Below are 10,718 nucleotides of genomic sequence, written 5' to 3'. Positions count from 1 at the left end.
TGAGTCCTCTCAGTGTGCAGACTCCGGTACCATCTTCGCACCTTCATCTCATGGAGATTCCAAGGAGACATGCAATACCACAGACCACCCTGAACTTGGCCCCCTTTGAAACAGAGGACGTGTATTTGTTCGCATCTTAATGAAGAATGTGGTCAGCCATTCAGTAGGGAGCACACAGCCAAGTATGGATTTTCGCCCCACCATCCTTTCCAGATTCTTCACTTGGCTGTGAACTTCAGGTCCAGAGAGAGGAGACGAAAATCAAATATCTTAAAGCCAGCTGCTCCAAATCAAGCAGAACAGCCCCTCTTGGAGGGTGGCAGTTTGGCTCGGCAGGAAGAAACTGGCAAAAGAAAAATAATTTTCAAACCCAGTACTTCAGTGGATGGAGAAAAAGATAACCATTGTTCTCTTCTCTGCCACCTTTTCGTCCTCCCTTCCTCTCCCTCTTTCCTTTCTCTCTCCTCCCCGGCCCTCTCCTCTCTTCCCCTCCTCTCTCTTTCCCTCTTCTCCTCTTTTTGTGCCCACCCTGAGTCTTTCTCTCCCTTCTGCTCACTCTCCCGTGGGTTGCACTTGCTGTCAATAGGGAAACGGAGTGGTTGAGACAGGAAATTAAGGCAAGTTGATAAGCACACACTTGATAGAGTGTCTCACTGTTTAGACACTGATCTATCTATACCATTCCATGTTGTTGTCTGCCTAATCTCATGATCACTTTGTCACCAAAGACTCGGCAAGCTCCCCCCCCAAAAAAAAATTAACAAAATCTTTATAGGATAAATAAAAGGAGCATCACACAACATTAATGGATTATAGGTCTCAATAGATAAAGATGGCTACTCTTCAAATTAACCTGTAAATTCAACATGATTCTATTGAACCTTTCTTTTCAGTATGACTATGAAGTGATTGGTTAAACTGATTTGATATGTTTCATCCCATTACGGTTGCGTTTTTAATAAATTCTCACGCTGTCTGTTAGATCCATGGAAGCCCTGGCGGCTAGTGTTCACCAATGTGACCGACATCAAGACATCTCATTTTTGTTTCTCTGGTTTCTCCTGAGTTTCAGCAAGCTCATGTTTGTGGGTTCTTTGGTACTATCAGTGAACTATTTGTCTCTCTGCGTGATGTTCTGTTTAGTTGTTGACCATTGTCTTTCAAAGGGTATTTTGTGTAGAAAGAGAAATGCTGTGTCAGGATAGCAGTTTCTCAGACATATTGCTATTCACAGAAACTTTTTTTATCAGACAGGGTTTCTCTTTGTTGCCGTGGAACTTGCTTTGTAGACCAGGTTGGCCTCAAACTCAGAGATCCACCTGCCTCTCCCTCCCGAGTGCTGGGATTATAGGTGTGTGCGACCGCCCAGCTCACTCACAAACATTTCTAATAACCACTGCTACACAGGTATCAGTTATTCACTCTGTGTCTCGAATACACTTTATGTCCTTGTGGATGGCACGTTGATTTGAATTCTGTTTTGTAGTGGTTTTGGTATTTTAGAAACTTGATATGTACACACTTTCTTTTCTTACGTTTTCGTGCGTGTATTTGTATGTGGTACATGAATGTTCTCATGTGGGAGGCACATGTGTGTGCAGATGAATGTGCACAGATGTGCACATGGCTGTGGAGACTGAAGGCTGATGTGTTGCCTTCCTCAATTGCTCTCTACCTTACACAATGAGGCTGGGTCTCTCATTGGTTCTGGAGCTAGTGTAGCTAGTTAGCCTGCTCCAGAGACCCTTCATGTCTGTCCTCGTCGTTGTGGGATGGCAGGCAGGTCACCATGCCCATCTGGCATTTAAGTGGGTGTTGGGGATCCAAACTCAGGTGGTCATGTTTGTGTGACAAGCCCTTTCCTTACCCCAGCCATCACCAAGCTCCTTCCTTACAGTTTTCAATAGTTTTATAGCTGTTCTTTGGTATCCTTTATTTTACATCTAGAACCATTTTATCTACTTCCAAGGGAAAACTGATTGCAATAGCAATAAAATTCCTTATTAAAATTTCTAGAGTTAAATTTAATACGAAGTCTTTCCTCCTAGGAAAAGGATATGACTTTCAGTTTATTCAAATCTCATCTTGTGCCTTTTAATTAATACTTTTGTTCATCTTTAATAATGAAGATCTTGAATCATTTGGTTAAATTTATTCATAAGCACTTAGAGTTTCTGTCAGTACCATACTCGGGGTAGGTTTGTATTAGCATCATGAATGACAACCTAAGCATATAAGAAAACTTCCCAGGTAGAACTTCAGTCATTGGAATGCATAGATTGACCGCTCATTTCCAAGAGGAGACAAATGGATATGTGCCTTCTAGGACAATTGAAGCGTGGCCATGCCAAGAGATGAGCCCCGGCATAGCTACGGAGCACTGGATCTAGACCACGGCTATCTTAGCTAACTTCCTGATGTCAGGCTTCTGTTCAGGCCAGAGCTGTTGACCTAATTAGTTGGTTTTTCTGATGGGTACAGAGCCATGGAGGGAACCATTCTAAAAGGGGCAGGGCTAATCCAGAGCAGATGTTTCCTCCAGTGGATTTAACTTCTAGGGGACCTGGGTTCATTGCCAGCCCCCACATGGCAACTCACAGTTGTATGTAACACTAGTTCCAAGGGGTCGGACACCCTCTTGGACCTCCATGGATACCAGACATACACATGTACATACAAGCAAACCACCCATACACATAAAATAATTATTAAAATATATTTTGTTATGAGATATTTTGTTTGGGGAGGTATTGTTGACACAGTATTAGGTTTCTCCGGAGGACAGAACTAACAGGTTAAGGAAGCAGAGTTGTGCAAAGGGGACCTATGAGGACAATTGACACATACAGTCACAGAGACTAAGAAGTCCCATGGTGCAAGTAGTGTGGCGGCCTCGGAACCAGAGAGCACGAAACGCTTCCTCTCGGTCTGGGGATATGGAGAGCCTCTGCTGCAAGTCCTCAACTCCAAAATCCAGAAAGCCTGGACTTCTCAACTCCAGCAACAAGAGAAAAGTGCCCAACACTAGGAAGAAGAAAGACACATTCTCTCAGCTTTTTGATCTTCTGATTGGACGGCCCTGCCTACAATGAGAGTAAGCCTTTATGTCAGTCCAGAGTCATGTGGCAATCTCATTTCGGAAAGACCTTCACAGACACCTCAGGAAGTGCTATAACAGACATTTTAGGCTTTTGACATCATGATAGAACAGTTATGTCTACAAATGTCACCAGCAAGTACCATGCAAGCAAGTTCCCACCCCCACCCCTAAGACCCTCAGTCTTTGAGGTTTATGACTTTGCCCTGGGCTGCACTGGTGGCCATCTGTGTAGGAATAGCCTGCCTTCAGGCTGCACATTCAGTTATTTTCATTTTTATTTAAAATGTTTTAGTTATTGTTAACATATGCACTTGTATCTAATATACAGCTGGGGGGATACGCCACAGCACACCATAGATGTCAAAGGACAACTTTGTGGAGTCAGTTCTCTCCTTTCTCCTTTACGTGAGTCCCAAGGATCAGTCTTGGTGACAAATGCCTCAACCTTGCCAGCCCTCTAGGTAGTTTTTAATCCAGTCAAGTTGACAACTAAAAGCAGTTTAGCAGCAACTAATGCTGATTAAAATGTATTGTCACAGATAGGTGATATAACGAATGTATTGATTCGCTCACTCTGGGTCTTGCTTTTTTCATTACTAGAATAGAAAGAGCAGACGTGGTCATTGTCAAAGTCTTGAAGCCAATCTTGGGACAGACATATACATAGACACATATAGATACACACAAGTATACACCCAGAGACACATATACCAGTATTTTCCACACATGTTGTTGGAAACAAAGCAGAGATATAAAAATCAGACAGTGAATGGGATACGGTCAGATTGCAGATAGGAGTACTGCCAACAGTTAATGTGCTATGGGATAATGTCCATGTACACTGTAAAGATTTGTCACGAGTATTGCTTTTGATTGAACTCTGATTGGCCAGTAGTAAGGCAGGTAGTATAGGCTGGGAAACCAGACTAGGTGAATTCTGAAGAGGAAAGGCAGAGACACAGTTACAAGCCAGACACAGAGGAAGCAAGATGAAAATGCCTTACTGAGAAAAGGTACCAAGCCATGTGATTAAACATAGATGAGAATTACTGGTTAAGTTGTAAGAGCTAGTTAGTAATAAGCCTGAGCAATAGACTAAACTGTTTATAATTAACATAAGCCTCTCTGTGTTTATTTGGGACTGAGTGACTGCAGGATTAATGAGTTCTGGATATTGGAACCTGACCAGTCAATGATGAGGAGCTTATAGCTGGAGGTGGTTGGTGTTGTGAGCAGCTACAGATCAGGTATTTGGTCTACTGCAGATGTTTACATGTTTGAACAGATGTGTACTGAGGAAATCATTCTGTCAGGTAGTATGGATTGTAGAGTACAGGGATAAGACTAACGGCACACAGACAGTTGGAAGGCTGTCATCATCATGGGACAGCAAAGGCAAGTGTTAGTGCTGAGAAAGGAGGGGAATTTGCCGTCCAACAGGCAGCTGATGCGCGAAGGGCTGTGATGCCTAGCTGCTCTGACCTAGAGCAGATAGGTGTCAGTGCTAATTTTACCCTCTACCCCCACTTCCCTTTTTGTCCAAGAAAGGCTTTTTCCTTGATAATATCATTTGATAATTAGAAATTAAGCTTGCAGAACTTAGTAAATTAGAGGTTTTACATAGAAGATGTCAGATGTGCTTTATATGATCCATTCGCTCTGCTCCTCACCATCACTTTTTGTCTAACCCAGTGTTTTGTTGCTGTGAAGAGACACCATGGCCATAGCAACACTTATAAAAGAAAGCATTTAATTTGATTTGCTCACAGTGTCAGCGATTTAGTCTATCATCATCATGGCAGGGAGCATGACTGCACACAGGCAGACATGGCACTAGAGAAGTAGCTGGGAGTTCTACAACCAGATCTGCAGGCAGCAGGAAGGGAGGGTTGCTGGGCTTGGCGTAGGGCTTTTGAAACCTGGAAGCCCTCCCGCAGTGACACACTTCCTCCAATAAGGCCACACCTACTCTAACAAGACCCCACCTCCTAATCCCTCTCAAGTTGTGTCACTCTATGATGGTTAAGCATTCAAATAGATGAGTTTATTGGGGTCATTCTTGTTTAAACAACCACACTTTCTGAAAGTCAACATCTGCAAGGTGTTTGCAATGGTTAGTTGGGGGAGTAGAGGGCCTACAGATTATTAGAACTGTTATAAAAATGGCGGGGGGACTGACAGAATGTAAAATAAGAGTGTAACCATGTAAGTTCATAATTATCCACTTAAGCCATTGGTGTTGCTCTTTTAGACTATTTGAAACAGAGAATTTAAGTTTCCTGAAAGGCCTTCAGTAGAAACCCAATATCTGAATGTGGGGGGCTTGAATGAGAAATTCCCACTGTAAGCTTAGGCATTGAACACTGAGTCCCAGGTGATGATGCTGTTTGGGACATTTAGGAGGTACAGCCTTGCTGGAGGAAGTGGAGCTCTGGGATAGGTTTCCAGTAGCCTTGTGCTTCCTCCAGTTTGCTTTCTCTGCTTTGTGCTTATGGTTGAGATCTCTCAGCTTCCTGCTCCACTTACCGTGCCTGCTGTTCGCCCTCACGCCTCTCTGTCGTGATGGACTCTTGCCTCTGGAGCTTTAAGACAGCATCAACTTTTCCTTCCATAAGCTTCTCTTGATTTTATCACAGTTACAGAAAAGTAACAGAAAGTATGACTCTGGAGACAGGCTTTAAGAGTGTGTATAGCCTAGTCCTGCTTCCAGTTTGCTAAGATAGAAGTTGGTATGAGGGAGTGGGCACTCGCTGTGAAGAGCCTGGCCATGTTGCATTTGTTGTTGTTGTTGTTGAGAAGGGTGAAAGACTTTGGACTAGAAAAGCAGTGGAGACCCGGACCAAGATGACCCAGGAGACTCTCTGCCTTCCTCAAGAATGCCTGGGCGAAGGAGCCAGTGTTGGTGGTGACCTTCTCTGTCTGGGGCCTCGATATAATTATGCCCATCGTCAGCCCCTACAGCAATATGCCACCATGATTAACCAGGCCACTCCCTACAAGGCACTCTACCCAGTGCCTGTGCTAGATATTGGGACATGTCCGATGTGCCCAGCCACCCACAGGAACCTCAGGGCGCAAGCCTGGAATGGCTGGAGAACCTGCGAATACTCCCGGTGATGGAAGAAGTCCCCCTCCCTGTTGCTCCCTAATAAAAATGTGAAAACACCCCAAAGAACAAAATAGAAAGAAAGAAAGAAAGAAAGAAAGAAAGAAAGAAAGAAAGAAAGAAAAAAAGAGAGAGGGAGGGAGAAAGGAAGGGAGGGAGGGAGGAAGGAAAGCAGTTGAAGGCTGTTAGCAGAGCTCACAGGGGATTCTAAAGGAACCTAGGAGGCGGTGTAAATAGCAGCAAGGTGACTGTAGAGACCCAGGTCAAAGGGTTTCGGAAGGAAGCAAACTCTTTAACAGCAACTGGGATAGAGGCAATTCCTCTAATGCTTTGGCAAAGAATCAGACTGCCGTCTGCCCTTGTTCTAAGAGCATTCCCGTGACTAAATGGAAAAAGAACAGACTAATTTTTTTGGTGGAGAAAATTCGAAGACAACATAGTGTTGGATCTGTGGCATGGTTGCTACTGACAATGCTTATGCGGACTTCAGCGCAAAGGGGTGAGTGGGGCAGAAGGAATAGAAAGGTAGACTCTGGAGAGAAAACGAGCCTGAAGAAGCTGAATGCTGCAGCCGAGGAGTGTGCTGGAAAGAGGCTGCAATGAATTACTGAGGAGAGAAATGCCATTGAGGAAAGGCCTACTCTGTACTGGAACTAAGGGAAAGATTCTGGGGGGTGGAGTCAAGACCCCAGATAACTAGGCTTCTAATTGATGAAGGGGAGCCTAAGTGTTTTCTGCCCCTAGAAGACAACTGAGTGGGAGCACCGCTACTAATGTGATCCAGGCACCAGGGTGTCCCAGACTGGCAGCCACACTCTGCCGTGTCATCCATTGTGCTGAATGTAGAGGCACAAAGGCTTCATTAACAGGTGATTGATTCTTCTTCTGTACTTCCAGAGAGCTGATGAATCCAAGCAGCATGCGGTAGAGAAGTCCCTGCATGAAGGTTCCTAGTGGGCAGGAAGTCTTGAGAGGCCACTATGTGAAACAAAACAGAAGCCTGAGTTGGTTGCAGTGGAGACCTCAAGATGTTGGAGATGGCAGACCCATGAGCTATCTGCAAAGAAATACTCCAAACAGGGAGTGGACCCAGACCAAGCAAGGTGTATACAGTAGGCAGTGAGGCAGAACATGGACCTGCGGGAGCTGAAGTTTGCCCTGCTGAGTTTTGACCTTGCCTTGATTCGTTATTTCCTCTTGATTCCCTGATTCCTCCCTTTTGGAATGGTAATGAATATTCTATGCCATTATCTGTTAGAAGTATGTAATTTGCATTTTTTATTTATAGGGGATTGCAATTAAGAGATTGCTCTGAGTCTCAGAAGAGACTTTGGACTTTTATAGTACTGAGACTGTGAGAGATTATGCGGACTGTTTTAGTCAGTGTTCTGTTGCTGTGAAGAGACACTACGACCATGGCAACTCTTATAAAAGAAAGCATTTAATTGGGGCTGGCTTACAGTTTCAGAGGTGTGGCAGCAGGCAGGCAGACACAATGCAGGAGAAGTGTCCAAGAGTTCTACAGACAGATCAGCAGGCAGCAGGAAGAGAGAGAGTCCCTGGGTCTGGCTTGGGCCTTCAAAACCTCAAAACCCACCTCCAGTGACACACTTCCTCCAATAAGGCCACACCCACTCCAATAAGGCCACACCCCCTTATCACTCCCAAGTAGTGCCATTCCCTACTGACTAAGCATACAAACATATGAGCTAATGGAGGCCATTCTTATTCAAATTGGCCCAGGGATCTTCTAACTTTGTGGTGATATTTTGTTTATGATCTAACAAATAAAGCTTGCCTGAAGATCAGAGTGCAGAAATAAGACACTAGTTAGCCATAGAGGGCAGACAGTGGTGGCAAACACCTTTAATCCCAACACTCAGGAGATAGAGGCAGACATATTTCTGTGAGTTCAAAGCCACCCTGGCCTACACTGAGATTGAGTCAGTCTAAAAGAGAAACAGAGCTCATACCTTTGATCTCAGTACTTGGGATCACACATCTTTAAACCCAGCACTAGGGAGATGGAGGCAGGAGTGATAGGGTTGGGTGGAGAGAGTGGTATAGGGTGGGAGGAGAAAGGAGCTCAGAGCATTCAGTCTGAAGATTCATAGGAACAGGATCACCTATTTGGTCTGAGAATTCATAGAGGAAAGAACTCTCTAGTGGTTGGCTGCTCTGCTTCTCTGATCTTTCAACTTTCACCCTTGATATCTGACTCTGGGTTTTTATTATTAAGACCAATTAGAATTTGCACAACAAAAATTAGACCAAATGCATTTTGCTATGGTGGCCAGGGAGAGGAGTATGGTGTTTTGAAAGAGATGTACCCTCGTAAGTCTTGGCATTTGAGCATTTGGTTCTGTTTATGGTGCTGTTTACAGTGCTGGGGAGGTGCTGGAGGAAGTATCACTGGAGACAGGCCTTGAAAGGGTGTAGCTTTAGCCTACTTCCTGTTCACTTTCTCTATTTTGTGCTTGTGGTGGAGCTTGATCTCTCAGCTTCCTGCTCCTGCTGCCATATCTCTCCATCATGATGGATTTTTATCCCTCCGGATCTGTAACAGTTCTGATGCCAGCTCCCACTTTGCCACCCCAGACACTTCCTTAGACTCTTGTGATCGTAGTCCTGATGACAGTAAGTCTTAGCAGACGGGCTTCAGAGACATGTGCAAGAGCCTTCTCCCTCGTGATCCCAAATGGGACAGTTTGATCTCTAGAATTTTGGTATATTAAAACTCATTAAATACATTTAAATTTATGAATATATAATGATATTAAAAAGAAACCGAGTCTTAGCTGGGAGGTGGCAAGCACCTGTAATATTAACATTCGGGAATCTGAGGCAGAAGGATTATATGCCAGGTTTGAGACCATTCTGAGTGTAATGATTGTTGTGTCTCTTTAAGAGACAAGCCACGCCCACTCCTTCATCTGCTGAGGCAGGCTAATCTTCAGCTTTCGGTCTGAGTTTGCTTTCTTTTCTGTCTTCCTCTCAGAGAGGGAGCTTTGCTTCTGCCTCTCTCCCCACTTCTCCGCACCCCTCTATCTCTCCCTCCCTCCCTCCCTCCCTCCCTCCCTCCCTCCCTCCCTCCCTCCCTCCCTCCCTCTCTCCGCCCCTTCTGATTCAGACGATGTGACTGCCCACGTGTCTCCCACCCGCTTGCCTGCCCACCCTCCGGCCCCTGGGAACCTGCACCTTCAGGGGACTCACTGTCGCCTGCCCAGCCGCTGGCAGCATGGCTGGGTCTGAGCTGCTCTCCTGGTCAGCGAACCTCACAGTTGTCAGGATCAGCCCGCCTTGCCACAAGCTGCTCAGGACCCAAAGACAAAAATCATAAAACTGGGCTATGTAATTAGATATTGTATTAAAAGAAGGAAAGAAAAAAGAAATAAAGTCTAGTAAATATCCTTCTAGGGATAAAAACAATTTTGTTGTATCTTAAGTGGTAAATTAAAAGGGAAAGTGTTTATCCAGCTCTTTTTGCATGGTCTTACCTCACAGTAGGAAGCCAAGTAGACCAGAGGAATATCCTCATAAATGTATTTGACTAATAAAAAAAATTGTAATTGTTACCTTCAAACAATTAATTAATGAATCTAGGAATTGGTGTTCACCGCTACTAACCCAAAAAAATGAACAAAAGCCTGGGCAAGGGGGTTGGCTCAGTTGGTAAAGCACTTGCTGTGTGAGTCTGAGGACCTGAGTTTGGATCCCAAGCATCTCGGTAAAAAGCTGGCCTGGCAGTGTATATCTGCAATCCCATTGTGGGGGGGTGTTGGGGGGCAGACAGGAGGGTGCCAAAGGCTTGCTGGCTAGCCAGCCTAGGTGAATCCAAAAGCATCAGGTTCAGTAAGATAACCTGTCCCAAAAAATACTGTGGAACAATGTAGGAAAATATACCCAATGCCAACCTTTGGCTTCCATGCATGCATGCATTGCCTACATGTGTGCCTATACACACAGGTGTACATGCATAGCACACCACAGCCCCCCACATGCGCACACACACACATACATGGACAGACGGATGAACGCAAAATGCATCTATCTCTTGTCTTTTGGGGAAAATGTGTCACCATGTACAATCTTACAAAAGGTATCAGACCTTGGTCTGATGAAGTCTGGAATCAGCTGCCAGTTTGCAGTCAGCACAGGCTCAGATCAGGCTGATTGTGCAGCTCCCACACTGGGGAGCTCTCGAGGCCTCAAGTTCTTCACTTACAAAAAGACTCCAAAGACACATCTGTTGAAGGAAGGCTGCTTGGCCACTTGTTGGTTCCCCAACTGCCCAGACCCTGGAAATAATCACACAGAAACTGTATTAATTTAATCACTGCTTGGCCCATTAGCTCTAGCTCCTTATTGGCTAACTCTTACATCTTAATTTAACCCATTTCTATTAATTTGTGTATTGCCCCGTGGCTGTGACTTACCAGGTAAAGTTCCATCTGACTCTGGTGGGCCTACGTGGCTTCTCTCTGATTCCTCCTTCTTTCTCCCAGCATTCAG

General features: G+C 44.8%; 1 pseudogene; it reads left to right on the top strand.

The window, feature by feature from the left end:
- Nucleotides 1-1,772: 1,772 nt before the first annotated feature.
- Nucleotides 1,773-7,160, top strand: LOC130871281 (NADH dehydrogenase [ubiquinone] 1 alpha subcomplex subunit 3-like; annotated as a pseudogene).
- Nucleotides 7,161-10,718: the final 3,558 nt, after the last annotated feature.

This window comes from Chionomys nivalis, chromosome 3 (genome assembly GCF_950005125.1).
Source record: "Chionomys nivalis chromosome 3, mChiNiv1.1, whole genome shotgun sequence".
NCBI lineage: Eukaryota > Metazoa > Chordata > Mammalia > Rodentia > Cricetidae > Chionomys > Chionomys nivalis.
Note: the sequence above shows the minus strand (reverse complement) of the source record. Positions and strands in the feature narration are given on the sequence as shown.